General features: G+C 42.1%; 1 protein-coding gene across 1 annotated transcript in view; it reads right to left on the bottom strand.

Moving 5' to 3' along the window:
• Positions 1 to 17,687, bottom strand: part of CSMD1 (CUB and Sushi multiple domains 1) — a 2,397,241-nt gene that overhangs the window by 2,085,593 nt on the left and 293,961 nt on the right. The gene's annotated exons all lie outside the window — the stretch shown is intronic.

Here is a 17,687-nt window from a genome sequence, read left to right as displayed (position 1 = left end):
CCCCCCCACCCCCCTTCCCCGTACCTTTGGAAGTTGGCCGGACAGACGGGAGCCAAACCCGCCTGTCCGGCAGGCAGCCAACGAAGGAATGAGGCCGGATTGGCCCATCCGTCCTAAAGCTCCGCCTACTGGTGGGGCCTAAGGCGCGTGGGCCAATCAGAATAGGCCCTGGAGCCTTAGGTCCCACCTGGGGGCGCGGCCTGAGGCACATGGGCCAAACCCGACCATGTGTCTCAGGCCGCGCCCCCAGGTGGGACCTAAGGCTCCAGGGCCTATTCTGATTGGCCCACGCGCCTTAGGCCCCACCAGTAGGCGGAGCTTTAGGACGGATGGGCCAATCCGGCCTCATTCCTTCGTTGGCTGCCTGCCGGACAGGCGGGTTTGGCTCCCGTCTGTCCGGCCAACTTCCAAAGGTACGGGGAAGGGGGGTGGGGGGGTCGTGGGGGTCGGCCAGGGGGGTCGCGGGTCGGCTGGGGGGGCGGTCGGAGGTTCTTGGGGGGGGGCGGTCATTGGAGGGAGGGGGGTTTGCGTCGAGGGCAGGAGGGCCTGGGATCCCTCCTGCCCGTAATGTAGTGCGGGGTGGGGGTAGGGGGTCGCCGTGGCCAGGAGGGTTTGGGCTCCCTCCTGGCCCGATATTGTCGGGAAGTCGGCGGTCCTTCGGGGGGGGGGATGTATCGGACGTCGGGGAGTCGGCCGGGCAAGAGGGCTTGGGCTCCCTCTTGCTCCGATCGTGGATGCGGGTGCGGGTGGGAGCGCGTGCGAGCGGTCGTTCGGGGTGGGGGTGCGAGCGGTCCTGCTGGGGGGGTGAATCGGGCGTCGGGCGGGGTGGGAACTATGTTTAAAAACTTTTCTATACCGCGCTCAGGCATATAACGCGCGAGGGGTATGCGCGGTAGGTAAAATCGCGTATAACGCGCGCGTTATATCCGTGAAAATACGGTACTTCAGAGTTATCTGCATAGCCAATCACGCCCCACATATGGGATTGGGACTTGTATGCAGCTTTTTTGTAGTTATACAACCACACTCAATATGAGGGGGCCGCCAAAAAGTTCAGCCCAACCAACAAAGTTGGGGCGGTCTCCATCAAGGGCTATACACTTGGTCCGGTGATATTCCACTTTTTTCGTTCCGTTGAACAAATACAGAATGAAAAAGTAGAAAATCGCTGGACTAACAGTATAGCCCTCGACGGAGATTGCCCCCAACTTTGTTGGTTGGGCTGAGAACTTTTAAGCGGCCCTATGTAGGTACTGATTTCTGGATGATAGTATTTACTTTATATAACAGAAGACAAAGTTTTTAAAACATTTGATGATCTGAAGAGGGACTTGCTGTGAAGGAATTCTTACATTGAAGCCTGATGAAGGTCGTTTATAGGCACCACAATCTTGGCACCTTTGTTAAGTAACAAATACTGTTTAAAATGGCCCAAAAAATGGCATAAAACTGCCTACTGGCGTCTAAATAATATGCACTGGAATCATGCCTACAAAGGCGCTTTAATAATAATAATTTTATTTCTTATATACCGCCAAAGCTGTAGTAGTTCGAGACAGTTTACAGCAAAGAAGGGCTGGACAATCAGCGAATAGGTACAGTCAGTGATTACAGATACAATTAATATGTGTAAGGGGGACACAGGGAAACAGGTACAATAAAAGGGTCAAATGTAACGTGGGCAGGAAGCAGAAGTAAGGCAAAAGAGATGGTGGGAAACAAGGGTCGGGCAGGAGGTCTTAGGTTACAAATCAGTTAAATAGGTTAGTTTTTAGTAATTTTCTGAAGTTTAGGTAGGATGAGGAGCGTGAGATAATATTGCTCAGCCAATCAGCACTATGGGCATGGCTAATGCTATTGGCATGGCTAATGCTGGAAGTACACACTAACCAAAATCCAGTGAGGTGGATTCTATTGACTGCGGGGTGTCAGATTGACCATATCAGCAGGTCTGTCAATTCCTCATTCATCCCCTACAGACAGTATTTTTTATATCTTTTTTATATGCTTTTTATATATATATATATATTTGTGAACTTTCATTTTTGACGTTTTTCATAATAAATTAGTAATAAGAACAATATTAAAGGTGACAGCTTATTTCTGTGAGTATATAAGTCATACTGGTTTGAAGTATTTTCTCCGATGTTATACATAGAACACTCCCCTCTGCCAACGCGTTTCGCCAGTCTTTCTCAAGGCATGGGGTTCTGATGCATAAAATGTACCTAGTTTGCGTATCAGCGGCATCAGCGTATCCGCATGATGCTTTTTTGATGCCGCTGATACGCAAACTAGGTACATTTTATGCATCAGAACCCCATGCCTTGAGAAAGACTGGCGAAACGCGTTGGCAGAGGGGAGTGTTCTATGTATAACATCGGAGAAAATACTTCAAACCAGTATGACATATACTCACAGAAATAAGCTAAGTCACCTTTAATATTGTTCTTATTACTAATTTATTATGAAAAACGTCAAAAATGAAAGTTCACAAATATATATATATATAAAAAGCATATAAAAAAAGATATAAAAAATACTGTCTGTAGGGGATGAATGAGGAATTGACAGACCTGCTGATATGGTCAATCTGACACCCCGCAGTCAATAGAATCCACCTCACTGGATTTTGGTTAGTGTGTATTTTGAATTAGTCTTTGTCTACCTTACAATTTTGAGTAATGCTGGAAGTGGCATTAAGCAGCCCAAAGTGCCTACATAAGCATGATTCACAGTAAAGATAGGAACCAGAAATGTAGGCCCAGAAAACCCTGGCCTATATTTCCGGTGCCTATCTTTTGCAGAGGCGCAATTTTCCATAGGGTGTTGTTGCGAGATTGATATGCGATTGGTAGTCGCTTCGTAGGCGACCGTTGATATAGAGAATCCGGGCTATATCGGGTAATCTATTAATATTTTATAAATACCTTTGAGGATAAATGAGCTTTTTTGAATTAAATTATTTAGATACTTTTTGTCTATTTAGATTTTTTGTTGTCATTTATACGCTCGATCCATACTTAAACTGTGTCATTGCTCATGTCCTAGTATACAATCTGCCTTGATTAGGATGCGGCTACTATTGATTAGCATCTTTTGTTTACTGTCTGTAGCAACTATTTCTGGGGCATGATGCTAATTCTAAGCAAGCGATTAGATCTTTTATCACTAAGTTGGAGCTGTTTCAAAGTGCAAGTGAGGAAGCCCCTTTTCTTATTTCAGCAATATATACTGTACTTCTTACTTCTAAAGGACTCTAAAGTGAAAGGAGTAACAGAAGTAGTTTAATATATAAAAGAGTAAAAAGAATATGTTTTATACTGAGCCAATAACGATATTACCACGTAAAGCTCACCGCTATGAAAGCTGATTGATGCAGTGGAGTGGTGGGGTAGACCCAGAAAAAGAAAGAAAGAAAGAAAAAAATTAAAGGTTAACTATTATAGTTGGTTGAACAACTGGTAAATACTTATAGGTTTTTTGGAAGACTTGATTTATTGCCTTTAAGTAAAAGAAAAATTTAAATTACATCATTGGGGAAGTGGAACAGTACTTTTTACTTCTGACATGAATTAGAAGATAGATGCATTGTCTTACCTGCTGAAGAGATTTTAACATTTATATGTAGCTAAGAAAGGCCATTTCCTCAATCTGAGCTGGAAAAATTCTTAGCAAATTCCAAACCAAAACCCTTGACTCCAGATGAAACTGCAGGGAAATACTTTTAAAACCAATAGGAGGAAATATATTTTCACTCAGAGGAAAGTTAAGCTCTGGAACGCTTTGTCAGAGGTTGTGGTAAAAGTGGATAGCGTAGCTGGTTTTAAGAAAGGTTTGGACAAATTCCTGGAGGAAAAGTCCATTGTCTGTTATTAAGACATGGGGGAAGCCTCTGCTTGCCCTGGATAGGTAGGATAGAATGTTTCTACTCTTTGGGTTTTAGCCAAGTACTAGTGACCTGGATTGGCCACCATGAGAACGAGCTACTTGGTTTGATGGACCATTGGTCTGACCCAGTAAGGCTATTCTTATGTTCTTAAGGAATCCAATCTCATCAATCATAAAACTGCAACCAATTATCTCTAGTTTATATAAAATCAATTGATTTGTGTGCATACCACTGACCTCTAGCAAATCTAGTTTTTCAAATAATGACAGCTTTACAAATAAAAGGTAACTTCAGTCCAGATAACTAAGGCCCCCTTTTACAAAGCCACACAAGCAAGTACCACACGGCAAATGCTCTGACACCCATTCAATTCCTATGGTCATCGGAGCATTTTCCATGCCTGCCTGCGCTATCAGGCTTTGTAAAAGGTGAGTACGTCTACATTTTATGTTGCATAAAGCTTTGTAAAGTCACTGATACATGAATGAAGCCACGGTCTGATTGCATCTTAAAAGCCATACCACGAATAGCTGTGTCATAGAAAGCCAAAATTTCTATTGAAAATAGGGCCTCTTTAAAGTATGTGCCATGATTTACAGAAGCACTGTACATTTGTATTTTTAAACAACTCTGAATGTTTTTTTTCAGAAAAGTGGCACATAATTTATTTAAAAAAATAAAATAGAATGCGGTAAATGTGGTATCAGATATTTTAATTTTAATAACTCATTATCGCAAAGCTTTCACTGAACATAGATGCATATCCATCAGCAGAAAGCATTACATTTCATTAGCTCTTTCTAAAAATCTGTAAAACTGTGAAATATCTCTATTTCATGATTGTAACAATCTGTTTAACAGATGGCCTTCAGTACTATTACACTATCCATTACTAACAGATTTAAAAGTTAGATTTTAATTTAAACCCCAAAACTGCATCAAATTAGACAGTGCAAAGGCTGCATTTCGGTATTCTTCTATTACACAATCAACCTTGGAAATTGTGCATCGTATCTATTTTATCTAACATTCACTAGGAAACTATATTATTTCAAGAAAAAAATAGCAACTGTTCATCAGTTCATCTACTTGATTTTTAAAGTAATTAAGTCATAAATCTTTCTCACTGTGACATTTTTACACCAGATGGTCATGTCAAAATGTATTAAGATTTTAGTTTGTGGACAGGAACAAACAGAGCTGGCAATATAGATAACAGGATGAGATTCCTGTGACCATGGCTTAGGAAGCATTTTAGGCTTGCATACAAAACACAACAGTTTTATCATACATTGAACCAAGCTGCACCACCTCAGATTATATACATGGCACTCAGAATTGGGTGCCTAAATTTAGATATGATCCTGAGATGTACATTAACAAAAAAAAAAAATATATATATATATATACACTGCATATTGTCACAAGCCTGACTCTGGTTACGGCCTTGCGCCAGTTAAGAGCCCCGGAATTCGCCAAGTAAAAATGGTTAGAGCTGATCAGTATGTTCCTGCTCAGAAGGAACAGGAAGTGCAGGCTGAGTTTAGGCAGGACTCAGCACATAGCCCTAAGAAAAACAGTTTGGTCCCTTTAAATCCTCCATTTTGTAAACTGCTGACCAAACAGGTTAGAAGGCAGCCTCAGGTGCAAAGAGCCCTTCCCCCGCATAGGGCTGGGTGTGGCACAGCAGCTCATGAGCACTTGGAGAACAGGCTGTCGAGGAGGAAGGGAGAGTCAAAGGAAGCTCTCATGTGGAAAGAGCCTCCACCTCCTCCAGAGCCCATGGATGTGGAAATGCTGAGCCCAGAGGCAGAGGAAGAAACCCAGGAGAACCAGGTACTGGAAGATATGGACTGGAATGCTCTGCCAGAGCTTGCTTTTCCAGAAGCAATGGAAGTAAGCTGATTTGACTGTGGATTTGTTTTGGAAAGTTGTTTCTTTTTTTGATTTTGGGTTGTCTTGCTGCTGGGACAATTATTAAACTGCAGAAATGTTTTGTGAAAACCCTGAAGATTGGGGGCAGGATTTGCCCGACATCTATATGGTGGGTTTTGTGGGTTTATTTTGCTCTTTGCCTTGACAAAGAGCCGATTTGGCAAGTCCACCAACCTTCTGCTCCTGAATACTGGAGAGGAGAGAAGATCTGCAGTGTTGCAATGAGATAGTTTTTTCTTGTAGTGGGACTAAAGACTACTTGAACCTAAATTGTCATTTGTTCTATTGTGGCCACTATGTGGTAGAACTGGGACATGAGCTGAACAGTTGGGAATCAACCAGGCCAGGCTGGTGAGTGCAACATTTTGTTTCAATTATTGTTGCTGTTACTTTTGAATTTTTTGCTTTACCTGCATTTTGGTTTTTGCCCTGACTGGATGATTAATAAATCTTATTGCTTTGCTTTTGATACTTACCTGTGTGAAGCCATTCTGTCCATTGTACACAGAGTAAGCTCTCCACCACAGGAACTTCCTCCCAATTGGGGAAGCACGCCGGGGCTATTTTATGGCAGTGTGCCGGTCCCTGCCTTACCTTAAAGGATGGCCAAGCTACAATATATATTTATAAAACGTTTTTCTAATAATCACAAAGCAACAAACTTTATCCAGAATTAGGAAAAAAAAAAGTACAATAGGGAAAAATACTTGCATATATAGAAGAAGGAGTCAAGATGGCTGATGTAATGGTTAGCTGAGCGGTTCGGCACAGACACTCAAGTGATATTCTGTTTTTTGTTACTAAGAAGAAGCTTTACCTTTGGAGAGGACGAAGAGGAGAGGCTGTAGCTCCGCTGGAACCTTGCGGCGTCTCGGCCCAGCCAGTCTCGGCAATATCAACGAGCTCCTATGTTGAATGCAGGAAGTTTTGGCAGCAACGTCGGCGTACCTGCTGGATACGCCCTGTAGCGAGACAGAGGCGATCTCCCTGGGTTTGGAGACCACACTGAGCCCCGATGCCAGAGCACCTCCCCCTCTTCCTCAGACTACTAGCTCCCCTTGGGTGGAGGAGCAACCGGAGGGCAGTGTACACTTTTCCCCAGAGGCCGCTGACATCAGGGAAGGGAGTTTGGAGTTGGACTCCCTACATTTGCAGGAGAGCCCTTTGGAGCCTGAGATTTTAACTACTCAGAAGGTGGACTATGAGCAGGAGAGTCGCTGCCAGGAGGAGAAGCCGATTGGTAAGCATAAAAAAACTGAACTTGAAAAATTTTCTATTACATTTGAGAAACCACAAGAGGTAACCCTTGATGCTATCTGGAATCTCGTGACAGACTTGGCCAAATCAATTAAGCCTCAACTGGTTCAGTTGGAGCAAAATGTAAATATCCAATAAACTGATATTAAAAATATTAAAACTGGATTACATGACCTTAAAAATTCTAATGTTGCTTCTAAACAGATTATAGATGTATTAGTGAGAGATAATACAAATTTGAGAAGGAAATTGGAGTCCTTAGAAAATTTTTCTCGTAATAATAATCTCAGATTGATTAACTTTCCTAGAATTGCGACAATATCTCCTAGAGATATGCTAAAATGTTATATGATGGAGGTCTTAGAAATTTCAGAAGACATGTTGCCACCATTTACTCAGGTGTATTATCTGCCAATACGAAGAGAAGAAGAACAACAAAAATTATAAGAAAATCAGCAGCCACTAAACATTGCCACAATATTGGAACGCTCGGATAAGGAAATGGCAACAGCTGCAACACTTCTTCTTACAGTAGCCTTAGCACCAGATAAAAACTGGTTACTTAGACTTTTCTTCAAAAATAAAATAATTTCTTGTATATAAAATACAAATGTTTCCAGATCTGGCGCGAGACACACAAAAACGTTGACGAGCATTTCTGATTTTGAAGCCGGGTGCCTCTTGGGGCAACTTTTTTCCTTCATCACCCATGTAAATGTGTGATACAGTATCAAATGCAAAATATGTTTTCTTTGATCCTACCAATGGACAACCTTCTTGTCAGCTGCTCACCTGAAAGCAGGGACAACATGAGTGCTTATTGTGTAATTTGGACAATCCCTCTCAGCTGATTGAATTTTCTGTTTTCTTCATATAAATTTTCTGTTTGTGTTTTTGCTAATTCGACTTCTTGGATCTTATTTCGAGGACTTGACCTGAAGTTAAGTTTAAATTTCTTATTATGGTTGGATTATAATTATAACTTGCAATGCATTTAGAGCTCCTTCTACGAAGACGCGCTAGCGTTTTTAGCACACGCACACGATTAGCGTGGGCAATAATAATAATAATAATTTATTTTTATATACCGCCTACCCGGAAGTTCTAGATATCTGGTTTTATTTAATGTTAGTAACTAGTTTAAATTGACTTCTAGAAACATGGTTCTTGAAAATAAATTTGGCTCTCAAAATAAATTTTAATCGTTGTACTGCTGATCTTTGGCTCTTTTGACTACTGAGTTTGCCTACCACTGCTCTAAACCTGATAAGTTTTTGAGCCTGCTTATCCAGGGTTACCACTCCAGGTGCAATATCTGATATGTTGCTATACTTCTTGGCACATTAAAATAAGCCATTCAATTAAAAAATTGTTAATTTAAAAATTACTAGAGAGGCAAAAAAAAAAAATCACTTCTTGAGACGAGTGATAGTTCACATAAAGTCCATCTGTTGTGATCCGTTCCGTTGTCAGTTGGATGTGAACACTTTAGGTCCATCATCAGAGGCATTAACATTGGAACACAAGGTGAGGAGACCAAAATAGTGAAATGTCTTCCAGGATCCTCAGCTACCAGGAGTTCCAGGCAAATACTGACTATAATTAAGGAAGAAACAATGGATTTTAACACTGATGTTGATATCCTTCTGGGAACAAATGACCTGGCTAACAACTCTACACCTGCAGCACAAAAAGCTTTTCGGGAGCTTGGTGAGGGCTTGGAACCTTTTGTAAAGACTTTAGCTTTTTCTGAAATACTGCCTGCATATGGAAAGGGAGAGCAAAGAGTAAAAAAAAAACAGAGGACTTTAATAGATGGCTCAAAGCCTGGTGTCATCAAGAAGGCTTCAGGTACATAGGAGGATGGGGAAATACGTGGAAGGACAAGAAGATATATTGCACTGATAGGCTACATATTATTACAGCAGGAAAAAGAAACCTTGCGGAGAAATTTAGACAATATGTTTCTAGGCATTTAAACTAGACGGTGGGGGTGGTGTATGTATGAAGGACAATTATAGAGAGCACCGCCAGCAAAAGAAAAGATGTGAGGGTAGAAAAAATTTCAACGTAAACAATATCAGTAACTCACTTCTTAGCATTGCAATGGAAAGTGAAACAAAACAAAAATCTATACGAAAAAGGAGATTACCACTGAAAATTTAACTGGAAAGCGATGACCACAAATGCTCGCAGTCTAAGCAACAAAGTTCATGATCTGCAAGTTCTGATGTTAGAGGCAGATCTAGATATTGTCGCTATCACAGAGACATGGTTCAGTGAATCACATGGATGGGATGCAAACATACCGGGATATAATCTTTTTAGGAAGGACAGAGATGGTCAAAAAGGTGGAGGAGTAGCTCTCTATGTAAAGATCAATATCCAAGCGACCGAAATGCAAGGGACCTGGGGAGAGGAAGAAGCGATATGGATCGGTCTGAAAAGAGAAGATGGAACTTCTATCTACATGGGTGTAGTCTATAGACCTCCGACTCAATCGCAGCAAATTGATAAGGATCTGATTGTGGATATCCAAAAGTTTGGAAGAAAAGAGGAGCTGTTGGGAGATTTCAACCTGCCGGATGCGGACTGGAATGTTCCGTCTGCGGATTGGAAAGAAGTAGGGAGATTGTGAATACCTTTCAAGAGGCTCTGCTCAGACAAATGGTGACGGAACCCACAAGGGAAAAAGCGATATTGGATCTGGTCCTCACAAATGGAGATAGTATCTCTAATGTTCGAGTGGTGCTCACCTGGGAAGTAGCGAACATCAAATGGTTTGGTTTGATATAACGGCTAAAGTGGAGAGCGGCCGCACGATACTTAAAGTCCTAGATTTCAAACGTACAGACTAGAGAGTTGCGCGGGGACAGAAATCCCACCCTTCCCCGCCAAAGTCTCACCCGTCCCCACCCATCCCCGTGAAGAATCCCACCTGTCCCCCGAGGAATCCCCTCCGTCCCCGCCCGTCCCCATGAGGAATCCCCTCCATCCCCGCCCGTCCCTATAAACTTCAGAAATAGTTATTTCATTTAATTATGCTACTGAATTAAAGGCTCTGGTAGAAACCCATTTACAAATAAGCAAAAAGACTTTATTAATTTGGAAATATTAATTGGGAAGAATACATACTTTGTAAATGGGTTTCTACCAGAGCCTCTTTTGTTAATAAATTTTTATCAACACAACTAATATACTACTTTATCCTGAAGCAAAAAAAAAAGAAATAGAATTCTTTTCCTACCTTTGTTGCCTGGTTTCTGCTTTCCTCATGTTCTCATTCAGTTCCTTCCATCCACTGTCTCTCTTCCTTCTGCATCTTCCATTTGCTCTGTTACTGTGCCTCTCCCTTTCTCCCCCCTTTCAAATTGGTCTGGCACCCATCTTCTTCCCTCCACTCCCCCCATAGTCTGGCATCTCTGTCTTCTTACCTGCCAGCGTCTTCTCCCCACTCTCTCTTCCCCATGTCCTTTCAGCGTCCTTCTCCCCCCCCCCATCTTCCCCATGTCCTTTCAGTGTCCTTCTCCCCCCTCTGTCTTCCCCATGTCCTTTCAGTGTCCTTCTCCCCCCCTCTGTCTTCCCCATGTCCTTTCAGCGTCCTTCTCCCTCTCGGTCTTCCCCAAGGCCTTTCAGCGTCCTTCTCCACCCCTTTGTTTTCCCCAGTGCTTTCAGCGTCCTTCTCCCCCCTCCTTCTCTCCCGCCCCGGGTGCAGCACAGCCGGCCAGATCCCCTTACTTTTGTGGCGCTTCCCCGACCGACCGACTGACAACAGCCCCGGTCTGACAAACCTCCCTGCTCTTAACCGCGAATCTAAATTTCCTTCTTACAGCTGCTGTAAGAAGGTAATTTAGATTTGCGGTTAAGGGCAGGGAGGTTTGTCGGACCAGGGCTGTTGTCAGTCGTTCGGGGAAGCGCCACAAAAGTAAGGGGACCTGGCCGGCTGTGCTGCACCCGGGGCGGGGCAGGGCGGACCGCCCCCTCCCTTGGTAGCCACTCGAGCCGCGAGGCTACTCCTCTTTACCTATCCTGCCTGCAGCACAGAGCCGAACGGAAGTCTTCCCAACGTCAGCGCTGACGTCGGAGGGAGGGAGGGCTTTGTTTAAGCCCTCCCTCCCCTCCGATGTCGGCGCTGACATCGGGAAGATTTCTGTTCGGCTCTGTGCTGCAAGCAGAGCAGGTAGGGAGAAAAGCCGCGCGACTTAGTACATCCAGCCCCGCAGGAACCCCGCGACCCTCGGAGGCGTCCCCATGGGATTCCTGCGACCCTAGGGGGCGTCCCCACGGGATCTCCGTGACCCGAAGGGGGAACCCGCGGGATGCCCGCGGGTCCCACGGGATTCCCGTCGTCCCCATGCAGCTCTCTAGTACAGACTTTAATGAAATGGGAGAGTACCTGAAGAAAGAGCTGTTAGGATGGGAGAACATAAGAGAAGTGGAAAGATAGTGGTCCAAGCTGAAATGAGCGATAAAAATGGCTACGGACCTTTATGTGAAGAAAATAAATAAAAACAAGAGAAAAAGGAAACTGATATGGTTCTCCAAACTAGTGGCAGAGAAAATAAAGGCATAAGAGTTGACGTTCATGAAATATAAAAAAAAACAATAAGAGGAGTGCAGAAAAGACTACAGGGTGAAACTGAAAGAAGTCAAGAGAGAGATCCATCTGGCGAATGCACAGGTGAAAGAACACATGGCTAAAAATGTAAAAAAGGGAGACAAAATTTTTTTCAGATATATTAGTGAAAGGAGGAAGATGAAAAATGGAATTGCTAAACTAAAAGATGCTGGGAACTGATATGTGGAGAGTGATGAGGAAAAAGCAAATGTTCTAAACAAATACTTCTGTTCTGTGTTCACAGAAGAAAATCCTGGAGAAGTATCAAGATAGTCTGGCAAAGTTACACGAGAAAATGGAGTAGATTCTGCGCCGTTCACGGAGGAGAGTGTTTATGAGCAACTTGAAAAACTGAAGGTGGACAAAGCGATGGGACCAGACTGGATCCATCCCAGGATACTGAGGGAGCTCAGAGAGGTTCTGGCTGGTCCTATTAAAGACTTATTCAACAAATCTCTGGAGATGAGAGTAGTTCCCGGGGATTGGAGGAGAGCAGATGTGGTCCCTATTCACAAAAGTGGTCACAGAGATGAAGCGGGAAACTAGAGGCCAGTGAACATCACTTCGGTTGTTGGAAAAATAATGGAATTGTTGCTGAAAGAAAGGATAGTTCCTTGAATCCACACAATCCGAGGCAACATGGCTTTACAAAAGGTAAATCATGCCAAACAAACCTGATTGAATTTTTTGATTGGGTGACAGGAGAGCTGGATAGAGGACATATGCTAGATGCAATTTATTTAGTTTTCAGCAAAGCCTTTGATACTGTTCCTCATAGGAGGCTGTTGAACAAACTTGAAGGGCTGAAGTTAGGTTCCAAAGTGGTGAACTGGGTTAGAAACTGGCTGTTGGACAGATGCCAGAGGGTGGTGGTTAATGGAATTCGCTCAGAGGAAGGAAAGGTGAGTAGTGGAGTCCCTCAGGGTTCGGTGCTGGTGCCAATCCTTTTCAATATGTTTGTGAGTGACATTGCTGAAGGGTTAGAAGGAAAAGTGTGCCTTTTTATAGATGATACCAAGATTTGTAACAGAGTAGACACCGAAGAGGGAGTGGAAAATATGCAAAAGGATCTGCAAAAATTAGAGGAATGGCTGGGAGGGTGTAGATGGGCTGGAGTAGGTTTTGACAGAGAACCCAAGCACAGTACTGGGTAGAGCTTTGGATTCTTGCCCAGAAATAGCTAAGAAGAAAAAATTTAAATAATTAAAATTGAATCAAGTTGGGAAGACTGGATGGACCATTCGGGTCTTTATCTGCCGTCATCTACTATGTTACTCTATTACTATGTTACTTAGTGTTTATCTGAAAATAATTTCCTCTTATACTCATCTCATTAATAGGTTTTTTGGTCTTTGGCCTTTATATTTTGAGGATTTTTGATTTAATATGATCTTTAACATATAACGCTACTCTCCCTCCTTTTCTTCCTACCCTGTCTTTTCTGAACAGATTATAGCCCAGTATAGCTACATCCCAGTCATGGTTTTCCATGAACCATGTCTCCATGATCGCCACTATATCTAACTCAACTTCTATCATAGCTTCTAGATCCAGAATATTGTTTCCCATACTTTGAACATTAGTATTTACTACTTTCTAGACATTGCCCCCTTTTGGTTTCAGGTAGCGGTGGAATATCCAGGCAACAGTATCAGTAGCGGGACATCCAGTAGTAGTATCAGTCAGACTTGCTGAGATATTTTCTTGGATTTTAGGTGAAATCTCAGGTGTAGAGAGGTAGATCTCGGAATCATCAACATATAGGTGATACTGGAAGCTATGGGAGGAGATCAAGGCACAAGAGGATTAGAGAGAAAAGAGTACCTTCAAGACATCTTCCTTAATCTATCTGAGTCAGTGTCTTCGTTGGACCACAGATAAAGAAGATTCTGGAGAGCAAGGAATTTCCCAAGAGCTTTGTTGTAGTGGTTCAGGGCTTCCTGGGCAATCACAAGGCTAAAAACTGCATGGAGTTGGTTGAAAATCTAGTGAAGACTTACAGTAAAATGGGCTGTAGGATGTCTCTCAAAGACCATGAGACATTCAAAGAGAACATGGGAGCATACTCAGTGGTCAAGATGAACACTTCCACCAGGATATAATCGACTTCTAACGTCGCTCCCAAGGACAATATAATGAGAACATGATGGGAGAATACATTTGGTGGGGCTCATTCGTGAAAGTGGGCTAGAAGATTTTTAAACAAATATAATTCCAAATCTCGAAAAACTACTCACTTCTTAATCTTCAATAAAATATGCATGCTGTGACTCATTTTTTGCTTTTTATGACTTTATAAGAATAAAAAGTTGAAAATTTGTTGGTTTCACATTTTAAATTGTATAATCTGACAATCCTGGTCATAAAAGCAGTTTTATAGAAATAACAGACATTTTCTATACTTTTTATGCATGAGCAATTAGGAAATTACACTTACTGCCCTGGAACAAAAATCGTATAACATACCCCCACCCCACCCCCTTTCTAAAAAACTGCGATAGCGGTTTTTAGTATAAGCCGGTGCGCTGAATGCGCTGCACTGCTTCTGACGCTCAAAGGAACTCTGTAAGTATCAGGAACAGTACAGAGCATTCAGCACGCTGGCCTGTGCTAAAAACACTATTGTGGTTTTGTAAAAGATGGGTGGGGGGTGGAATAGTGTTATGGAATAAGGATCATCTGCGCCTAACTTTAGGTGTAAGATTTTTGTACCACATTTTCACTGGTGATAACAGCCATGCCTAAAGTTAGGCGCAGCTCCCTTGTGTAAGCACTATTTTATAAACCATACCTAACTTTAGGCACCATTTATAGAATAGTAGGCATTTTGTACACCAAATTTTTAGGCGCAATATATAGAATCCAGTCCTTAATGTGAGAGCACTTATCGCTTCCAAAATAGGATCTGGTTTATGCTCCTCTGTCAATTATTTGCAGCTGCAATTGAAATTTTTTAAAAAAACAAACCCAAAAGAAAAACTGCATTATATATGGGTTTTGTTTATAGGAAAGTTCTGTGTTAAAACATGCTAAGCCTATTTATAATACATTTTAGTCAAATGCCACTATTCCCCCCCCCTTTTTTTTTTTTCAGAAGTCACATTAGCCTTTTTTATTGCCGGCCGCACCAGTATTGGCTCTGAAACTCAAAGGAATTCGAAAAGAGAGGGGAGGGGGTATACCTTATTTTAAAAAATTATACATTTCAAAATGATTATCAAGCTGTTCTAGAGGTTTATAGCGTAGACCGGCAAGGCAAATGTTCTTGATGCTCATAGGAATTCTTGAACATGGGAACATTTATCGTGCCGTTCTGCACTAAAAACTTCTAGTGCAGCTTGAGAAAAGGAGTCATGTGAAAGAAGCTATTTATAAGCTTTAAAAAAAAAAAAACCTTTCATCTCATGTTTGCGCTAAACATGAAAATCTAATCCTATAATAACAAAAGAGCTTTGAAATGTAGTTGTGACTTTTCATTCTTTCTGACCTCTTGCTGGATAATCCAAAAGCTGTCTACAGCAAAAAGCATCTTTATTATCTAGTCTCTATTATTTTATAGATAATAGCACAATGTTATGCTCCAGGGATAAAAGGGTTATTCCCGACATGTACAGAAGGCATTTAAACATAGGATTGCACACATTTTATGCAGAAGGCTAAAGATATTATTTTCTGCTGTCTTCTGCCCCATTGATAGCTTCAAGCCTCAGGCTTTCTAGTCCCTTGACAGAAATAGCCTCACCTTCACTAGTGCCTCTTCATCTTCCATTGTCTTGCTTCAAAAGGTCCTTGAGATTTTTGGCATCCCTCTGTCCCTCTCTAAACAGTGTTTTCCCATGACACAAGCAATTGTCTCTAATCGCCTTTTTCTATAATGTGAGCATCTAAATGTATGCACCATTTGAGTGCTCAGATTATAGAATACTAGAACTTACACATGTGAATGTTACAGGGGAGATATGATAGAGGTTTATAAAATACTGAGTGGAGTTGAATTAGTAAACATGAATCACTTGTTTATGCTATCCAAAAATACTAGGACAAGGGGGCATGTAGTGAAGCTACTTAATAGTAAATATAAAAAAAAAACAGAGAACATATTTCTTCACTCAATGTGTTGCTAAAGAAAATAATGAAAGCAGTTAACTTAGCAGGGTTTAAAAAAAAGTTTAGATTATTTCCTAAAATAAATTTCTATAAGACATTATTAAAATGGACTTGGGGAAATGTACTTATTGCTAGGATAAGCAGAATAAAAGCTTTTTCACTCTTTTAGATCTTGCCAGGACCTGGTTTATCCACTGTTGGAAACAGGATACTGGGCTTGATGAACTTTCGGTCTGTCCCAGTATGGCAACTTTTATGTTCTTATACTCTTAAGTGATAGTTGGATACTAAGCGTTATTCTGTAATCTTAGTGAGAAACTTGCATAGCCTTTTGCATGAGATGGGCACTCACTTATGTGCACATTATATAACAGTGTCATTTTTGTCCCAAACGGAAGCATTTAGGTGCACACATTTATGCCTGTCAGTGGGAATGCCTAAATGTTGGTGCATAAATATTGGTTTGCAATAGTATTCTATAATAAAATCTGGGCACCCAAAATCCCATTACAGAATTCCCATTTAGGCCCATATTCTATAAGTTATGTGCCAGTAAGGAGGGGTCTTATATATCTGAGCCAATCGGAGTCTTAGGTCCATCCCCAGTGCATCCCAGGCCAATCAGAGCCTTAGGCCACCTTCCCGGTGCATCCTGGGATGCACTGGAGAGGGGCCTCTGATCAACCCAGATATCTAAGGTCCATCCCATAGGAGGGGCTTAAGGTATCTAGGCTAATCAGGGCCTTAGGCCCATCCCCAGTGTACCCCAGGATGCACTGGGAATGGGAAGGCCCACCATTTTGAATAGGCAGGTCTGCTGGCTAAAGGAAGTACACAAAAATACAAGTTTCTCCCCTCAGTTACTAGCAGTGAATTTAAATGCTTAGCACTCTTTTCTAAATTTGAAATATAGGGAAGGAATATGCTCAGAGACCTGGAAGCCAAAAACAGGGGAAAAGCCCCCAAATATTGCCTCACCACCCAATCATGGCATGGTATACATAGCTGTACTGGACAGTCAACATTCTTCAATGTAAACACAAAACTACAAAAGATAAGTATTGCACTTATCTGCTTTAAGGTGTCATGTTTCGGCCCTGCTTCAGGGAACCAAAAGAAAAAACATTCAATAATTTGTAACTGATAATGGTGGTAGGGTCTCTTAGTAATATTGAAAACTACTTCAAAAATGAGGCACTCCAAATGGCTTTTTTTCGGATAGCTAAAAGCAATCACTTTTTTTGGGCATCGGGAAGCTATGTTAGAGCATCAATCACTTTGCTAGTTTACATGGCATTTAAATATTAATGACCTTATTTGCACGGCCGGATTAGAGAATGAGCGATTGTGCACAAAACCATGTGGTGAACCATTTTGTGCATCAGGTCAACAAATTTGATCGTCATTAAACCAATCCAAAGGGAAAGGGAATGGGGACTTGTATACTGCCTTTTTGTTGCTTTGGCATTTCAAAGCTGACATTCAAAGTGGTGGGCACTGGAAGATTAAGCGACTTGCCCAGGGTCAGAAGGAGCAGCACTGGATTGGATCACACAACCTCTGGATGCAGAGGCAGCAGTTCAACCAGCGAGCCACAGCCCTTCCTCAAAACTGGTTTAGCAACAATTGTTAGACAATCGCTGACTTTAGTGCATCTGAGCCTCTGTAAGTGGCGCCTGCCACAGCAGGTGCCTAGAAAACAGATGTCTGCCACATGTCAATCATGACCAGGTATCGCTTTCAGAATAAGGGATAGCAGCACCTACTAAGGACCTTAGGTGCCGGAAATATAGGCCAGGGTTTTACAGGCCTACATTTTCAGTGCCTAGGTTTTCTTGCACAATCATAGCTCGTGTCACCTAGTAACACAAAGTCTGG

The sequence above is a fragment of the Geotrypetes seraphini genome, chromosome 3 (genome assembly GCF_902459505.1).
Source record: "Geotrypetes seraphini chromosome 3, aGeoSer1.1, whole genome shotgun sequence".
NCBI classification, from domain to species: domain Eukaryota; kingdom Metazoa; phylum Chordata; class Amphibia; order Gymnophiona; family Dermophiidae; genus Geotrypetes; species Geotrypetes seraphini.
The sequence above is the reverse complement of the archived record's forward strand: the minus strand, read 5'-3'. Positions and strand labels throughout refer to the sequence as shown.